Raw genomic sequence first — 19,645 nt, 5'->3', positions numbered from 1 at the left:
AATTTCTCCTTCTTATAAGGACACCAGTCACATTCACATTCGGAGGTACTGGGGATTAGGGTGCTAACATAGTAGGTTGGTGCAAAATTAATTGTGGTTTTTGCCATTACTTTCAGTGGCAAATACCACAACTACTTTTGCACCTTTGCACCAACCTAATATATTTTGGTGGGAGGAGGGACACAGTTCAACCCCTAACACCTACTGATTCCAAACTTAGAGTGTGGGTGTCCCTGGCTTTTGTCTACACCACATGCCTGGCTATCTTCTTCTGGTAACAGCACTCCTCTTCCTTTAGAATGAATCCTCCAGGCTGGGCACAGTGACTCACCCCTATAATCCCAACAGAGGGAGGTAAGGGCGGGAGGATACTTTACATCCAGGAGTTTGAGGCTTGCCCGGGCAACATAGTGAGACTCCGTTCTTCAACAAAAAGGAAAAACAAAAACAAAAAACAAATTTAGAATGAATCTTTCATTTCCATACTGCTGCCAATAACATGACCCCATCTTCCCATTATATGGATGGGCACGTGACCCAAGCTGGCCAAAGTCTCTCTCAGTCTCTCTAGGTTCTGTAATTACTTAAATACTTCTAATGTGTGGATGGGGAAGGAGACTAGGCCTGTTTCTGAAAATTGACCCAGGCTCAGTCTGCTCCAAGTGTTTGCTCTTAGGGAAGTCCTCTACAATGACATGCCTGGATTGTTAGAAGTCCAGGGTTACTATGGCTGGGGAAGCAGCCTAGCGTTGAAGCTTGAACCCCAATTTCCTCATTAACCAACTGATTCGGTTTTGCATGTTGCAGTTTTCTCATCTATAAAATGTAATAACAACAATGATATTTCTCTCAGTGCATTCCTACAAGGATCGTATATGTGAGAATATGTAGGAATATTCTATACACATATTTATCATTTTTAGAAAGGTATAAATTTAGGAATAGGGGAGACAAAGAGTAAGAATTTGTCCATATCAGGCCAGGTGCAGTGGCTCATGCCTGTAATTCCAGCACTTTGGGAGGCCAAGGCAGGTGGATCACCTGTGGTCAGGAGTTCAACACTAGCCTGGCCAACATGGTGAAACTCTGTCTCTACTAAATATACAAAAATTAACCGGGTGTGGTGGTGCACACCTGTAATTCCACCTACTCAGGAGACTGAGGCAGGAGAATCATTTGAACCCGGGAGGCCGAGGTTGCAGTGAGCTGAGATCATGTCGCTGCACTCCAGCCTGGGTGGCAGAGTGCGAGTCTGTCTCAAAAAAAAAAAAAAGAATTTGTCCGTATCTAAGCAGTCCTGGCTTTGAGATCTTGCATCATGCCTTGCTGCCACCCTGCTCCCCTCCATCTTGCAGTTAGGCAGGTTCATATGATTGATCCTGCCCACTGGTTTGTGATCTGAAATGACATGTGTCACTTCCCAGCTCAGAGTCAGTGTGGGACTGCACAAGGGCATGAATGCGGGGATTGGAGGGTTAGGCTCGTTAGGGGCCGCCAATTGGCAGTCTACCACAATGGTCAGAAATTCATTCATTCATTCATTTATTCATACATTCATTGACTCATCAAAATTTTTTTGAGCACCTTTATCAGCCCAGCACTGTGCTAGGTTCTGGAAATACAAAGATGAATAAGCAAGGTCATCACCCTCAAGGGGCTCCACATGTCATAGGGGAGTAGATGCAAGCAAATAATGGTAACGTAATATTATTTGGGCCTGAGTACAGGGGACTTAGTTGATGGTATGTGACAAGGTGGGGTTCCCTAGGCCCCTCCATTTCCGGGAGTCTGGGTGGAAACACTGGGGAGGGGAGATTCTCAGTGTGGTGAGTACTGAGTGCGGCAGGGACTCCCCAGCAGCTGAGGGCCTCTCTTCCTCTCGTTCTCTCGCTGGGGCTGGTGGTCCAGGGGTCTTACTCCTTGGAGGCCATGTGGACCATGAGGTCCACCACCCTGTGGCTACAGCCAATGTATTGTCATACAGGAAATGAGCTTGACAAACTGGTCGTTGAGGGCAATGCCAGCCCCAGCAGCAAGGCAGAAGAGTGAGTGTCCCTGTTAAAGTCAGAGGAGACAACGTGGTGCTCAGTGTAGCCCAGGATGCCCTTGAGGGGGTCCTCCGACGCCTGCTTCACCACCTTCTTGATGTCATCACATTTGGCAGGTTTCTCCAGACCACATGTCAGGTCCATGACTGACGCATTGGTGCTGGGGACAGGAAAGGACATGCCAGTGAGTTTCCCATTCAGCTAGGGGCTGAGCTTGCCCACAGCCTTGACAGTGCCAGTAGATGCAGGGATGATGTTCTGAAGAGCCCCGTGGCCATCATACCACAGTTTCCCAAAGGGGCCATCCATGGTCTTCTGAGTGGCAGTGATGGCTTGGATGGTGGTCACAAGTCCTTCCATGATACCAAAGTTGTCATGAATGACCTCGGCCAGGGGGGTGAAGCAGTTGGTGGTGCAGGAAGCATTGCTGACCTTCTCAGGGCTGTTTCCATACTTTTCAGGGTTCTTGCCCGTCACAAGTCAGCAGAAGGGGCAGAGATGGTGACTCTTTTGTCTCCCCCCTCTAAGTAAGCCCCAGCCTTCTCCATGGTAGTGAAGACACTGGTGGACTCCACAACATCATCAGCGCCAGCATCATCCCATTTGACTTTGGTGGGACCTCGCTCCTGGGAAGATGGTGATGGGATTTCTATTGATGACAAACTTCCCATTCTCAGCCTTGATGGTGCTGTGGAACTTGCCGTGGGTGGAATCATACTAGAACATGTAGACCATATAGTTGAGGTCAGTGAAGAGGTCATCAATGGCAACAATATCCACTATGCCAGAGTTAAAAGCAGCTCTAGTGACCAGGCACCCAATAGAGCCAAACCCATTTACTCTGGCCTTCACTTTCACCATGGTGTCTCAGGGATGTGGCTGGCACTGCAGGACAATATGCAGCTGTCTGTTGAGTAGGAGGAGCAGACAGCTGGTAATGTAATATGTTAGTTCCTATGAAAGAGGGGAGCACCGTCTGGAGGAGTCTAGAGAGTCTTCCTAGAGGAGGAATATATGAGCTTGCTCTGAAGGGCAAGTAAATGATTGCCAAGAAGAAAGGGAACAGAAGAACTTCTCAGGCAGAAGAAACCACACCCATGAGGACACCAAATATTATAGAGGGGTGGAGAGAGGTTTGCAGTGGCTGGAGTATAGGGTGTGTAGAGTGTGAATGTCATGCCAAAGTGTTGTCATTGATGCTGAAGCCTGGGGAACCAAAGATGGCTTTTCAACAGAGAAGTAGGATGAGAAGTCTTTCTAGGAGAATGACTGTTGAGAGGTTGGAAGATGAAGTGGCTGGGGAAATATTGGAGGCAGACCAGGTAGAAGGCCACTACACAAGTCCTGGACATGACAATGAAGCTCCAACCAAGGCACAGGGGTGCGGAGTGGGGCAAGAGGCCAGATTCAAACAGAATTTCTGGGGTATAAGGGATGAGATATTGGAATGGGAGCCTGAGGATGACTAATTCTGGATGACTGGCCTGAGACCTTTAGACAGGGCCTAGAGTGGAGAACCCCAGTCTATTAGGCCTCGTTAGCTTGATGGAAATATTTGTTTGTTCTAATTATCTGCTTCCTAAATAGCTTTTTTAAAAAATTTATTTATTTATTTATTTATTTATCTATTTATTTATTTATTGAGACAGAGTCTCACTCTGTTGCCCAGGCTAGAGTGCAGTGGCATGATCTCGGTTCACTGCAACCTCCACCTCCCGGGTTCAAGTGATTTTCCTGCTTCAGCCTCCCGAGTAGCTGGGATTACAGGCACCTGCCACATGCCTGGCTAATTTTTGTATTCTTAGTAGAGACGGGGTTTCACCATGTTGACCAGCCTTGTCTTGAACTCCTGACCTCAAGTGATCTGCCCGCCTCGGCTTCCCAGAGTGCTGGGATTACAGGCATAAGCCACTGCACCAGGCCCCTAAATGACTTTCTGATCTATAGTTTGGTTTACTTAGGAGATATACCCTCAGGAAGAATATCTTTTGCAGATCAAAGGCTCATGTCCAGGGCACAGAAAATAATGTCTAATAACAAACACAAACTTCTCTTACCTCCTGCTCTGCTAAGGAATTTGGTCCTAGTTTCATGTTTTGGCCAATGTCCTTGCTTCTGGAATAGATAGATGCATTTTCTCCTCTGTATATAAGATGTATTTTAAGGGTAGAGCTGACATAATTTGCTGACAGATTGAATGTAGAGTGTGAAGAAAAGAGTGAAGGTGAGGATAACACCAGGCTTTGGGTTTGAGTAACTGGAGAAGTAGAATTACCATTTATTAAGATGGGAAGGCTAGGGTAGGAAGGAGTTTAGTCTTGGATGTGTTATATGTGAGATGTTTTTAGACATCCAGGTGGAGAGATGGAGAAAGTAGTTCAATAGGCCGGGCGCGGTGGCTCATGCCTGTAATCACAGCACTTTGGGAGGTTGAGGTAGGTGGATCACAAGGTCAGGAGATCAAGACCATCCTGGCCAACATGGTGAAACCCCATTTCTACTAAAAAACACAAAAAATTAGCCAGGCATGGTGGTGCGTGTGTGTAGTCCCAGCTACTCGGGAGGCTGACGCAGGGGAATCGCTTGAATTCAGGAGGTGGAGATTATAGTGAGGCGAGATTGTGCCACTGCACTCCAGACTGGTGACAGAGTGAGACTCCATCTCAAAAACAAAGCAAAACAAAACAAAAAACAAGAAAGTAGTTCAATATTTTAATGTAAAGTTCTAAGACATCACCCAGAATGCAGCAAAGAAAGAGAGATGAAAATATAGGCAAGGTGCAGTGGCTCATGCCTGTAATCCCAACACTTTGGGAGGCTGAGGAGGGAAGATCACTGGAGCCAGCAGTTTGAGACCAGCCTGGGCAACATATGGATACCCTATCTCTACGAAAAATTTAAAAATCAGCCAGCATGGTGGTGTGCAGTAGGTCCAGCTACTCCAGAGGCTGAGGCGGGAGGATTGCTTGAGCCTAGGAGGTCAAGGCGGTAGTGAGCTATGATCGTGCCACTGCACTCCAGCCTGGGTGACAAAATGAGACCCCATCTCTAAAAAAAAAAAAAAGAGAGAGAGGGAAAATATAAAGGAAGAGTTAATAGATATGGAGGATAAAATAGTCTAATCAATGCTTGCTTGGAGTCTCAGAAGAAAAAAAAAGAGAAGAAAGGTAATATTTGAGGGGATATAATGGCTGAGAAGTTTCCAAAATTAATGAAAGACATGAATCCTCAGATCCAAGGAGTTCAACAAATTAAAATAGGATAAAAAAATTCATATTGAGACACAAAGAGTGAAATGTAGAACCAAAGAAAAAAACAGAGAAGGTTCTAAAGCAGCCTGGGGGGAAGAGTGGAGAAAATTACCTATAAAAGAAGAATCAGAATGTCAGCATAACTCCCAACAGCAACAGTGGAAACCAGGAGACATCCAAATGTCCTTTTTTAAAACTGTAATTTAAATACCACACAACTTATTTATTCAAAGTTATGATTAAGTGGTTTTTAGTATATTCACAAAGTTGTAGAAGCATCACCACTATCTAATTCCAGAACATTTTTATTGCTCCAAAAAGGAAACTCCTTATCCATTAGTAGTCACTTCCCCATTTCCCTCTTCCCCCAGCCTCTGGCAAGCACTAATCTACTTTCTTTATAGGTTTGCCTATTTTGAACATTTCATATAAACGAATGATATGATATGTGGTCCTTCATGACTGGCTTTCTTCACTAGGCATATTTTCAAAGTTCATTTATGCTGTAGCATGCATCAGTACTGCATTCCTTTTTATGGCAAAATAATATGCCATTATGTGGATATACTGTGTTAAATTTATCCATTGGTCAGTTGATGGACATTTGGATTGTTTCCATCTTTTGGCTATTATAAATAATGCTGCTATAAACTTTTACAAACAAGTTTTGTGTGGACATATCTTTTCATTTTTCTTGGGTATATATCTAGGAGTGGAATTTCTGGGTCATATGGCAACTCTCTGTTTAACATCTCGAGGAACTACCAAACTGTTTTCCAGAGCAGCTGTACTATTTTATATCATACCATTTTATATTATTGGTGGGAACCAGTAATGAATGAGAATTCCAATTTCTCCACAGCCTTGTCAGCACTTCCTATCATCTGTCTTTTTTATTATAGCTACCTTAGTGGGCATGAAGTGGTATCTCATGGTGGCTTTGACTTGCATTTATCTGATGGCTAATGATGCTGAGAATCTTTTCATGTGCTTATTGACCATTTGTATATCTTCCATGGAGACATGTCTATCCAAATCCTTTCTCCATTTTTAATTGGGTTGTCTTTTATTATTGAGTTATAAGAATCCTTTATACATTCTTAATTCCAGATCCTTATCCAATATATGTTTTTCAAATATTTTCTCCTATTCTATGGGTTCTCTTTTATCTTTTTGCTTTGTTTTTTTTAGACAATCTCATTCTGTCCTACAGGCTGGAGTGCAGGAGTGCAGTGGTATAATCATAGCTCCCTGCAGCCTCAACCTCCCTGGCTCAAGCAATCATCCCGTCTCAGACTCCCAGATAGCTGGGACTATAGGTGTGCATCACCATGCCTGGCTAATTTTTCTTTCTTTTTTCTTTCTCTCTTTTTTTTTTTTTTTGTGGAAATGAGGTCTCACTATGTTGCCCAGCCTGGTCTGGAACTCCCGGATGATACAAGCAATCCTCCTGCTTCAGCCTTCCAAAGTGCTGGGATTACAGGTGTGAGCCACTGCACCAGCCCAAATGCTATTTTTAAAGTGCTGAGAGGAAAATAACCATCAACCTGGAATTTTACACTGTAGTAAACTGTATTTCAAAAAGAAGGGTAAAAAACAATGGAAATTTTGGTTGTTAGTTGAGGTTTTACCAGCAGCTAACTCCCAGTTAAGGAACTCTTTAAGGGATGTACTTCTGGAAGAAGGGAGGAAAGTCTGAGATGCAAGAAAGAACATTTCAGGCCGGGCGTGGTGGCTCACGCCTGTAATCCTAGCACTTTGGGAGGCCAAGGCGGGTGGATCACCTGAGGTCAGGAGTTCAAGACCAGCCTGGCCAACACGGTGAAACCCCATCTCTACTAAAAATACAAAAAGTAGCCAAGAGTGGTGGCAGGTGCCTGTAATCCCAGCTACTCGGGAGGCTGAGGCAGGAGAATCACTTGAACCCGGAGGGCAGAGGTTGCAGTGACCTGAGATTGTGACACTGCACTCTAGCCTGCCTGGGTGAAAGAGCAAAACTCCATCAAAACAAAAGAAAAAGAAAAAGAAAGAAAGAGAAAGAGAGAGAAAGAAAGAAAGAAAGATTGATTTCAGCTGCAGCATTTATCACGCTAAAAGAGCCACCCACATTAGCAGCCCCAGCACCCTGAAGCCAGGCAGCCAGTCACCACCTTCCTAACCTTCTTCCCCAGTAAGGTCCCAGTGGTAAAGCACAGGCTCCTTCTTTAGGCTGCATGTATTCGTAGGAATTACAGAAAACTGGAACACCCCTGGCTGGCATGCAAAGGGATCATAGGAGGTTGGTTTGCAGAGGAAACCTGCTGAAGGCTGACAAGCAAAGGATTTCTCTCCTGGGAGCCAAGAGAAATAGACTCATCAGTGGCCCATAATGAGATAACTGGTGGGTGGCCTGTCCAGTACCCCTGTGAGCCCTAACTAGTTGTAAGGAGACAGTAGCCCATCACCATGGAAGAGTGGGCCGTCTCTCCTTTCTCCAAGCTGCCATTGTGTGTCTTATTTTATTTATAAGAGACAGGGTCTCGGCAGGGCGTGGTGGCTCATGCCTATAATCCCAGCATTTTGCAAGGCCAAGGTGAGTGGATCACCTGAGGTCAGGAGTTCGAGACCAGCCTGACCAACATGGAGAAACCCCATCTCCACTAAAAATACAAAATTAGCCTGGTGTGGTGGCGCTTGCCTATAATCCCAGCTACTCGGGAGGTTGAGAGAGGAGAATCGCTTGAACCTGGGAGGTGGAGGTTGTGGTGAGACGAGATCACGCCACTGCACTCCAGCCTGGGCAACAAGAGTGAAACTCAGTCTAAAAAACAAATCACAACAAAACAACACCACATCTACTCTAATTGCTCATAAACGTATTCAGTTACTTTTCCAAACTATTTTCCCAGGGTGTTTAATGTCAGTTGAACGAACCTCATGTTCTGTGAAACAAATCAGACAAAACCCTTTAAGACTTCCAGAATTCAGTTTAATATGTTAGTATCTGAAAGTATTGCATGCTTCTGAAGCCGGGAAAGAATGCAGAATTCCTGTAAAGTTCAAAGGTCTTTTTACATTTAATTTAATTTCTTATTTTATTTATTATTTATTTATTTTGAGATGGAACCTCACTCTGTCACCCAGGCTGGAGTGCAGTGGCGCAATCTCGGCTCACTGCAACCCTCCACCTCCCCAGTTCAAGCGATTCTCCTGCCTCAGCCTCCTGAGTAACTGGGATTACAGGCGTACACCACCACGCCCAGCTGATTTTTGTATTTCTTGTAGAGATGGGGTTCCACCATGTTGTCCAGGCTGATATTGAACTCCTGGCCACAAGTGATCAGCCTGCCTTGGTCTCCCAAAATGCTGGTATTACAGGCTTGAGCATAGTGCCCGGTGACCTCAAAGGTCTTTAGACCTAGGCAGGAAGATATATACATACTCTTTAAAATTTTATTTTATTTATTTATTTTGAGATGGAATCTCGCTCTGTCACCCAGTCTGGAGTGCAGTGGCGCAAACTCGGCTTACTGCAACCTCTGCCTCCTGGGTTCAAGTGATTTTCCTGCCTCAGCTTCCAGAGTAGCTGGGACTACAGACGCACACCACTACGCCTGGCTACTTTTTGTATTTTTAGTAGAGATGGGCTTTCACCATGTTGACCAGGCTGGTCTCGAACTCCTGACCTCAGGTGATAGGCCCACCTCAGCTTCCCATAGTGCTGGGATTACAGGCATGAGCCACCGTGCCCAGCCTATGTACACGCTTTTTAAGAGTCAAAGAAATGCAAAATCTGTTGAAGTGCTCAGCCTAGGTAGGGCTTGTAGATTTAAATGAGGAGACTAAAGAAGTAGTTAATGTGGGCTTTGACCACCCTTGGAGTTATAGAATCATTGATTTAGCAACTTCAATGTGAATGTGTATTCTTTTTGCAACTCAAGCATGCTGATAAACCATTAGTTTCCTCCTGGAAGGAGAGGAATTCCCCCAGCTCTCTCTGGTTCCAGAGCTTATGTGTGGCCAAAATTTCCAGTCAGAAGTAACTTCATTTCCCTGGAGTGATAACCATGTTCCTTATCGGGTAACATCTTTCAACCCAGGTAAGATTTCTAATTAAGTTTAGAAATGTTTCAGAGTGGCCCGTATTTTCTTGTACAGAATCTGAGGTGGCTGGGCGCTGTGGCTCATGCCTGCAGTCCCAGCACTTTGGGAGGCTGAGGCAGGAGGATTGCTTGAGCCCCGGAGATCAAGGGTGCAATATGAGCCGTGATTGTGCCACAGAACTCCAGCCTGGGTGACAGAGTGAGACTTTGTCTTTAAAAGAAAAAAAAAAAACAAAGAAGAAAATGATTCTGAGCAAATTGGGCATGATATGTTCTTGTAATGTTTAACAAATTTAGCCAGTTGGAGAAACAGCCATGTGACTCTAAACTTCAAATATGTGACTGATTGTAGTCTTAGGATTTTAAGTTCAATTTGTACTGTTGAATTGTACCAGAATATTCAGGAGAACTTTAAGTTCACTGGATTTAAAAGGTTAACTTGTTAGATCAGTGTTATTTAATATTTGAGGAAGTTTTGTTCATTCAGACTGAAGTATTTTCTTTTTGTATTTTGGTTTTTTTTTTCTTTTTTGAAACAGGGTCTCGCTCTGTCGCCCAGGCTGGAATGCAGTGGTGCAATCACCACAGCCTCAACCTCCTGGGCTCAAGAGGCCCTCCCACATCATCCTTCCAAGTAGCTGGGACTACTGGTGAGCACCACCATGCCTGGTTAATTTTTGGTTTTTGTAGAGACAGGGGTCTCACTATGTTGCCCTGGCTGGTCTCAAACTCCTGGGTTCAAGTGATCCTTCTGGTCTCCCAAAGTGCTGACATTACACGCATGAGCCACCACACCTGGCCCAGGTGAAGAATTTTGTTTTTCTTTTCTTTCCTTTTCTCCTTCCTTCCTTCCTTCTTTCTTGCTTTTTTTTTTTTTTTGAGACGGAGTCTCGCTGTGTCGTCCAGGTCCAGGTTAGAGGGCAGTGGCGCTATCTTGGCTCACTGCAAGCTCCACCTCCCGGGTTCACACCATTCTCCTGCTCACCTCCTGAGTAGCTGGGATTATAGGCACCCCCACCACGCCCGCTAATTTTTTGTATTTTTAGTAGAGACGGGGGGGTTTCACCGTGTTAGCCAGGATGGTCTCAATCTCTTGACTCGTGATCCGCCAGCCTCGACCTCTCAAAGTGCTGGGATTACAGTGCGAGCCACTGCACCCGGCCCTTTCTTCCTTTCTTTTTTTTTTTTTTTTTTTTCAGTCTCGCCCTGTCACCCAACTGGAGTGCCGTGGCATGATCTAGGCTCACTGCAATCTCCACCTTCTGGGTTCAAGCGATTCTGTTGCCTCAGCCTCCCGAGTACTGGGATTACAGGTGTGCTCCCCCATGCCCAGCTACTTTTGTATTTTTAGTAGAGATGGTGTTTCACCATGTTGGCTAGGCTGGTCTCGAACTCCTGACTCAAGTGACCTACCCACCTCAGCCTCCCAAAGTGTTGGGATTACAGGCGTGAGCCACCGCGCCCGGCCTCTTTGGTCATCATTAATCTTTTATTCTCCCTTTCCTAGATAAAACATTGTTTATTCTTGTGTGTTTTAAATATTTTTTTATTTATATAATAGACAGGTCTTGCTCTGTTGCTGAGGAGTGGAAAAATACTGAATATCAGAGGTCAGAAAAGTCAGGAAACTCCCCTTAATGCTAAAATAACAAGGTTACCTGGAAAGCCCCTAGCAGGGCAAGTGGCCGTTTGTGGTTTGGTCAAAGGGCGGGAACCAATGAACACTGACTAATGTTTAACTTTAAATGTCAACCAATTGTAAACCTACAACTGTAACAATCCCCAGTGACTCTGTAATTTGCTGTAACTTGTTTGTGTCTGACTATAAAAGACGGCTGAACACCGAGCTCGGGGTCTCTCCCTAGGATCTGATACCTAGCTGGAGGGAACCGAGTTCGAACTCGAAATAAAGCGATCCCTGCCGCTTGGCTTTGTCTCTGGACTCTGGTGGTTGCTTTCGGGTCATCGCGGGTCTGGGCATTACATGCCCAGGCTGGTCTCCAACTCCTGGGCTCAAGCGATCCACCTGCCTTGACCTCCTAAAGTACTGGGATTACAGCCACTGTGCCCAGCCTTATTCTTGTTGATTTATGTGAGGGAAAGGATATTTTCAAATTTCCAAAAGGATAGAGTTATTTGGGTTATTCATTCTTGTTACACTCTAATTTTGTTGTATTATGGTCTGATAATATGGCTTATATGACACTTCTTTTGGAATACATTCAGAGTTTCTTTGAAGGCTAAGTCTTGGTTAATTTTTATAAATTTTTCACAACTGAATAGAATATGTATTCTCTGTTGAGTACAGCGTTTTATATATTTCCACTGAATTCTAGGCCTGGAGTCATCTTGAAGGCTTGCTCCCTTTATGTGTAGTGCCTGGGCTGGGAAGACTCGGCACAGCTGGGAGCTGGTATAGCTGGGGCTCCTCCAGCTTCTGCCATCCCTCTGTGGTTTCTCTGCATGGCGGCATCAGGGGAACCAGACTTCATATATTGTGGCTCAAAGCTCTGAAGACTTCCAAAGGGACAGTGCCAGGCAGAAGTCATATTGCTTGTAATGCCTTTTGTGGCCTAGCCTTGAAAATCACACGGCCTCACTTCCACTGTGTTCTATTAGAGGCGAATCTTTTTTTTTTTTTTTTTAAATCTTGCTCTGTCACCCAGGCTGGAGTGCAGTGGTGCAATCTCAGCTCACTGCAACCTCCACCTCCTGGGTTCAAGTTATTCTCGTGCCTCGGCCTACCAAGTGGCTAGGATTACAGGCGTGTGCCATCAAGCCTGCCTATTTTTTTGTATTTTTAGTAGAGATGGGATTTTGCCATGTTGCCCAGGCTGGTCTCAAACTCCTGGCCTCAAGTGATCATCCACTTGCCTTGGCCTCCCAAAGAGCTGGGATTACAAGCGTGAGCCACCTTACCCAGTTGCGTTTTTTTTTTTTTTGAGACAGAGTCTCACTCTACCGCCCAGGTTGGAGTGCAGTGGCACTATTATAGCTCACTGCGACCTCGACCTTCTGGCTCAAGGGATCCACCCACCTCAGCCTCCTGAGTAGCTGGGACTACAGGTGCACACCACTACGCCTGGCTGATTTTTAAAAAATGTTTAGTAGACATGAGGTCTCGCTATGTTGCCCAGGCTGGTCTCAAGCTCCTGGCATCAAGCAATTCTCTCGCTTCAGCCTCCCAAAGTGCTGGGATCACAGGCATGAGCCACCGTGCCTGGCAATAAACATTTTTCAGTCTTTCTATATTAGGCACCATGCTATAAGCTTTATCTATTATCTCATCTGATTCTTACAACACCTTTGGGGTACATTATCTTCTTTACAGTGAGGAACTGAGGCATAGACAAGCTAAGGAACCTGCCCCGTTACTCAGGGGCCATGCTCAGATTTGAGTGGTGGTAAGCGTCCCAAACTCTTAATCACTATCCTCTACTGCCTCAGTGTGCCCAGCAACAAACTTGGTGCTGAGAGAGCAAGATGTTCAAGACAAGTTCTTCACTTCAGGGAGCTGACCTAGAGCTAGAGAGATTAAAAAAAAAAAAAAAAAAAAAAGATCAAAAGAGCTCAGGAACAAATAATACAGAAGGGTAATTAATAGGACAGATTTTACCAGTTTGGGATTAAATAGGTTCATATGACTTTTGTTTTTTCAACACCGCGCCCTGCCTCAACATTAACATTTTCAAGCTTACACAAAAGGAGAGAAAATAGTATAGTGAATCCTTAAGAACCCATCACCCAGAATAACTAGCATCAATTTATAGCCAATCTGGTTTCATCTGTACCTCACTTTCTACTGGATTGTTTTGTTTTGTTTTGTCTGAGACAGGGTCTCACTCTGTCGCCCAGGCTGAAGTGCAGTGGTGCAATCTCAGCTCACTGCAGCCTTGACCTCCTGGGCTCAAGTGATCTTCCTGCCTCAGCCTCCTGAATAGCTGGGACTACAGGCACATGCCACCATGCCTGGCTAGCCTACTGGGTGTTTTGAAGCAAATCCCAGACATCATATTTTTTAACCCACAAATACTTCAGCATGTATCTTTTAAAGAGAAAGAATCCTTAGGCCAGGTATGGTGGCTCATGTCTGTAATCCCAGCACTTTGGGAGGCCGAGGCGGGCGGATCACCTGAGGTTGGAGTTGAAGACCAGCCTGGACAACATGGTGAAACCCTGTCTCTACTAAAAATACAAAAATTAGCTGGGCATGATGGGGCGCAACTGTAATCGCAGCTACTCAGGAGGCTGAGGGACGAGAATCGCTTGAACCAGGGAGGCAGAGGTTGCAGTGAGCTGACATTGCGCCACTGCACCCCAGCCTGGGCGACAGAGTGAGACTCCATCTCGAAAACAAAAAAGAATCCTTGTAAACATAACTGTAATATCAATATTGCCCCCAAAATCATTAACAATAATACCTTAATGGTTACTGTCACTTTCTTTTGGGACGAGGTCTCACTGTCACCCAGGCTGGAGTGCAGCGATGTGACCATGGCTCACTGTAACCTTGAACTCTTGGGCATAAGTGATCCTCCTGCCTCAAGCTCCTGAGTAGCTGGGACTACAGGCACACTATTATGCCCAGTTATTTTTTTTTTATTTTTTGTAGAGACAAGGTCTTGCTATGTTGCCCAGGCTGATCTTGAACTCATGGCCTCAAGCAATCCTCCTGCCTTGGCCTCCCAAAGTGCTGGGATTACAGCCTGAGCCACAGCACCTGGACTGCCCCTGAGTTTTGCTGATAAAAACCAGCAGTCTTTTTCTGTCCAGCCATCCTACTTCACTGCAGCCCAGCACCTGTCCAGGCCCTAAAAGCTCTCCAAGGAAGGCTGACCCCTCCCTGGGGACCCCTGGGATGAGGCACCAAGAGCTGGGATCCCAAGTGTATGGCTCCTTGCTTTTCCCTGAAACACTCAGCTCTTGTTTCCACAACACGTCTGAGGGGTTGCAGCAGCAGCCCCAACCACACCCTCAATAAGAATCTGCCTTTCCTGGCCGGGCGCAGTGGCTCACGCCTGTAATACCAACACTTTGGGAGGCCGAGGTGGGTGGATGATCTGAGGACAGAAGTTCAAGACCACCCTGGCCAACGACATGAAACCCCGTTTCCACTAAAAATACAAAATTAGCCAGGCATGGTGGCGTACGTCTGTAGTCCCAGCTATTGAGGAGGCTGAGGCAGGAGAATCGCCTGAACCCAGGAGGTGGAGGTTGCAGTAAGCCAAGATCGCACCATTACACTCCACTCCAGCCTGGGTGACAAGAGCGAAACTCTGTCTCGAAACCTGCCTTTCCCAACAACAATCCGTACCCCGACGTTGAGCTTCGTCCAGCTTCTTCCTGCTTGATGAGTTCCCCAAGGGTTCCCATGTCCCCTGTCTGGCAGCTGAGCCCACCAAGACCCTTCTCCACCCATCAGAGAGGGCCAGACCCTGAATTCTCTAATCTCAGGAATCTCTTTGACCCCTCACAAAAACTTGCTCTGGGATAGTCTTTGTGTACCAACGGTTACTGGGAGAACAGGTTATATCGAGACACAAAGAAAGATCTTGCTCTAACCCTCCCCGGGGCCAATGGTTGTCTGTTGCCAGTAATATTTACAGCGTAAGAGGGCTGGACAAAGGTCAGCTCCAAGGTGATCTGCTACCTCCTCCTAGACAGCCTGTGTTGTTGTTTTGCCTTCCTTTTGTTTGCTACTTAGTCTCACTCTACTGCCCAGGTTAGAGTGCAGTGGCACAATCTCGGCTCACTACAACCTCCGCCTCCTGGGTTCAAGTGATTCTCCTGCCTCGGCCTCCAGAGTAGCTGGGACTACAGGTACGTGCCACCATGCCCAACTAATTTTTGTATTTTTGGTAGAGACAGGATTTCACCATGTTGCCCAGGCTGGTCTCAAAGTCCTGGCCTCAAGTGATCCACCCCCTTGGCCTCCCAAAGTACTGGGATTACAGGCATGGGCCACTGTGCCCAGCCATGTTCCTTTATTTTTTGACCTGGTAGTACATTTGCATGGTTCAAAATTCACAAAGTAACAAAGATATATAGTCTCCCCACTCCTGCCCTCAGCCCCCATATCTTCTCCCCAGAAGCAACCAATTCAATCAGTTTTTTGTGTGTTTCCTTCAGAGTTATTTTATGTATATACTAGCAAATACACACATATCTCTATATATTCCACCCCTTTTTACATAAATGGTGTTATGCAATACAAAATGTTGTGCTACTTTTTTTTCACTTAACAATATATCTACAATTGATCCATAGAGCTTTCTGTTCTTATTACAGCTTCAAAGTACAGTGTATTCCGAAGTATAAATATATTCTAAGCTACTTAACTGAAAGTATTTTGGTGGTGGACTGGGCTGGTTTACATGCCACTTACAAATACAGTCATGCCTCACATAACAATGGGGATACGTTCTGAGAAATGCATGGTTAGGCGATTTTATCATTGTGCGAAATCATGGAGTGTGCTTACACAAACCTAGATAGCCTACTACAGACCTAGACTGTATGGTGTAGCCTATTGCTTCTAGGCTACTAACCTATACAGCATGTGACTATATTGAATACTGTAGGCAACTGTAACACAATGGTAAGTATTTGTGTATTTAAACATAGAAAAGGCACAGTAAATGGTATGATTTTATGGGACCAACTTCATATATGCAGTCTGGACTGTTGATTAAAACATCATTATATGGTGCATGACTGTAACTGTACTGAATAAACTTATAAACAGGACCCAGACAGCTTTTAACAAGTAAATTCTTTTGCTTAGAAATAAATTAAAGTTCCAACTAAAGGAGGCATCCTGCTGTGTAAGATAAAGAATGATAAAATACCCCCAAAGGATCAGAAAAGATACAACTTACTTTTGGCTGGCTTGGGATGAGGGAGACGATGTGTGGAGTGAAAAAGACTGAGTCTGGCCGGGCGCGGTGGCTCATGCCTGTAATCCCAGCACTTTGGGAGGCTGAGGCAGGTGGATCACCTGAGGTCAGGGGTTCAAGACCAGCCTGGCCAACATGGTAAAACCCCCTCTCTACTTAAAATACAAAACATTAGCTGGGCTTGGTGGTGGATGCCTGTAATCCCAGCTACTCGGGAGGCTGAGGCAGGAGAATTGCTTGCACCCGGGAGGCAGAGGTTGCAGTGAGCTGAGATTGCGCCATGGCACTTTGGCCTGGGCAACAAGAGTGAAACTCTGTCTCAAAATAGAAAAGAAGGGGGCGGAGCAAGATGGCCGAATAGGAACAGCTCCAGTCTCCAACTCCCAGCGCGAGCGACACAGAAGACCGGTGATTTCTGCATTTTCAACTGAGGTACTGGGGTCATCTCACTAGGGAGTGCCGGACAATCGGTGCTGGTCAGCTGCTGCAGCCTCACCAGCGAGAGCTGAAGCAGGGCGAGGCATCGCCTCACCTGGAAGCGCAAGGGGGAAGGAAATCCGTTTTCCTAGCCAGGGGAACTGAGACACACAACACCTGGAAAATCGGGTAACTCCCAACCCAATACTGCGCTTTAAGGAAAACAGGCACACCAGAGAATATATCCCACACCTGGCCGGGAGGGTCCCACGCCCACGGAGCCTCCCTCACTGCTAACTCAGCAGTCTGCGGCGATCTATCCGCAAGGCAGCAGCGAGGCTGGGGAGGGGCGCCCGCCATTGCTGAGCTTAAGTAGGTAAACAAAGCCGCTGGGAAGCTGGAACTGGGTGGAGCTCAAGCAGCTCAAGGAAGCCTGCCTGTCTCTGTAGACTCCACCTCTGGGGAGAGCCCACAGCTGAAGTCCAATAGGGAAAGCAGCGGGGGCCGGTGCAGACGCGAACGACTCTGACAGCTTTGGGGAGAGCCGTGGATCTCCCAACGCGGAGGTTGAGATCCGAGAAAGGACACACTGCCTGCTCAGGTGGGTCCCTGACCCCTGAGTAGCCTAGCTGGGAGACATCCCCCACTAGGGGCAGTCTGACAACCACACCTCACAGGGTGGAGTCCACCCCTGAGAGGAAACTTCCAAAGGAAGAATCAGACAGGTACACTCGCTGTTCAGCAATATTCTATCTTCGGCAACCTCTGCTGCTGATACCCAGGCAAACAGCGTCTGGAGTGGACCTCAAGCAATCTCCAACAGACCAACAGACAGTCCTTCTGACTGTCAGACAAAACTAGCAAATAGGAAGGACACCTATACCAAACCCCATCAGTACGTCACCATCATCAAAGACCAGAGACAGATAAAACCACAAAGATGGGAAGAAGCAGGGCAGAAAAGCTGGAAATTCAAAGAATAAGAGCGCATCTCCCCCTGCAAAGGAGCGCAGCCCATCGCCAGCAACGGATCAAAGCTGGTCAGAGAATGACTTTGACGAGATGAGAGACGAAGGCTTCAGTCCATCAAACTTCTCAGAGCTAAAGGAGGAATTACGTACCAGCGCAAGAAACTAAAAATCTTGAAAAAAGACTGAAGAAATTGACAGCTAGACTAATTAATTCAGAGAAGATCAAAACGAAATGACAGAGATGAAAACCATGACACGAGAAATACGTGACAAATGCACAAGCTTCAGTAACCGACTCGATCACTGAAGAAGAAAGAGTAAAGAGTATCAGGATTGAGGATCAAATGAATGAAATGAAGTGAGAAGAGAAACCAAAAGAAAAAAGAAGAAAAAGAAATGAACAAAGCCTGCAAGAGTATGGGATTATGTAAAAAGACCAAATCTACGTCTGATTGGGGTGCCTGAAAGTGGGAGGGGAAAATGGAACCAAGTTGGAAAACACTCTTCAGGATATCATCCAGGAGAACTTCCCCAACCTAGTAGGGCAGGCCAACATTCAAATTCAGGAAATACAGAGAACACCACAAAGATACTCCTCCAGAAGAGCAACTCCAAGACACATAATTGCCAGATTCACCAAAGTTGAAATGAAGGAAAAAATCTTAAGGGCAGCCAGAGAGAAAGTCGGGTTACCCACAAGGGAAGCCCATCAGACTAACAGCAGACCTCTCGGCAGAAACTCTACAAGCCAGAAGAGAGTGGGGGCCAATATTCAATGTTCTTAAAAGAAAGAATTTTAAACCCAGAATTTCATATCCAGCCAAAACTAAGTTTCATAAAATCCTTTACAGATAAGCAAATGCTTCGAGATTTTGTCACCACCAGGCCTGCCTTACAAGAGACCTGAAGGAAGCCCTAAACATGGAAAGGAACAACCGGTACCAGCCATTGCAAAAACATGCCAAAATGTAAAGACCATCGAGGCTAGGAAGAAAACTGCATCAACTAACGAGCAAAATAACCAGTTAATATCATAATGGCAGGATCAAGTTCACACATAACCATGTTAACCTTAAATGTTAATGGACTAAATGCTCCAATTAAAAGACACAGACTGGCAAACTGGATAAAGAGTCAAGACCCATCAGTCTGCTGTATTCAGGAGACCCATCTCACATGCAGAGACACACATAGGCTCAAAATAAAGGGATGGAGGAAGATCTACCAAGCAAATGGAGAACAAAAAAAAGCAGGGGTTGCAATCCTAGTCTCTGATAAAACAGACTTTAAACCATCAAAGATCAAAAGAGACAAAGAAGGCCATTACATAATGGTAAAGGATCAATTCAACAGGAAGAGCTAATCCTAAATATATGCACCCAATACAGGAGCACCAGATTCATAAAGCAAGTCCTTAGAGACCTACAAAGAGACTTAGACTCCCATACAATAATAATGGGAGACTTCAACACTCCACTGTCAACATTAGACAGATCAACGAGACAGAAAGTTAACAAGGATATCCAGGAATTGAACTCATCTCTGCACCAAGCGGACCTAATAGACTCTATAGAACTCTCCACCCCAAATCAACAGAATATACATCTTCTCAGCACCACATCGACATCAAACTGACACATAATTGGAAGTAAAGCACTCCTCAGCAAATGTAAAAGAACAGAAATTATAACAAACTGTCTCTCAGACCACAGTGCAATCAAACTAGAACTCAGGACTAAGAAACTCAATCAAAACCGCTCAACTACATGGAAACTGAACAACCTGCTCCTGAATGACTACTGGGTACATAACGAAATGAAAGCAGAAATAAAGATGTTCTTTGAAACCAATGAGAACAAAGATACAACATACCAGAATCTCTGGGACACATTTAAAGCAGTGGTAGAGGGAAATTTATAGCACTAAATGCCCACAAGAGAAAGCAGGAAAGATCTAAAATTGACACTCTAACATCACAAT

General features: G+C 45.5%; 1 pseudogene; it reads right to left on the bottom strand.

Annotated features, from left to right (window-relative positions):
* Window positions 1-1,588: 1,588 nt before the first annotated feature.
* Window positions 1,589-16,374, bottom strand: LOC117078391 (annotated as a pseudogene).
* Between the last annotated feature and the right edge of the window lie 3,271 nt (window positions 16,375-19,645).

Source organism: Trachypithecus francoisi, unplaced genomic scaffold (assembly GCF_009764315.1).
Source record: "Trachypithecus francoisi isolate TF-2019V2 unplaced genomic scaffold, Tfra_2.0 Lachesis_group6, whole genome shotgun sequence".
In the NCBI taxonomy this organism is placed as follows: domain Eukaryota; kingdom Metazoa; phylum Chordata; class Mammalia; order Primates; family Cercopithecidae; genus Trachypithecus; species Trachypithecus francoisi.
This window is presented reverse-complemented; position numbering and strand designations above follow the sequence as displayed.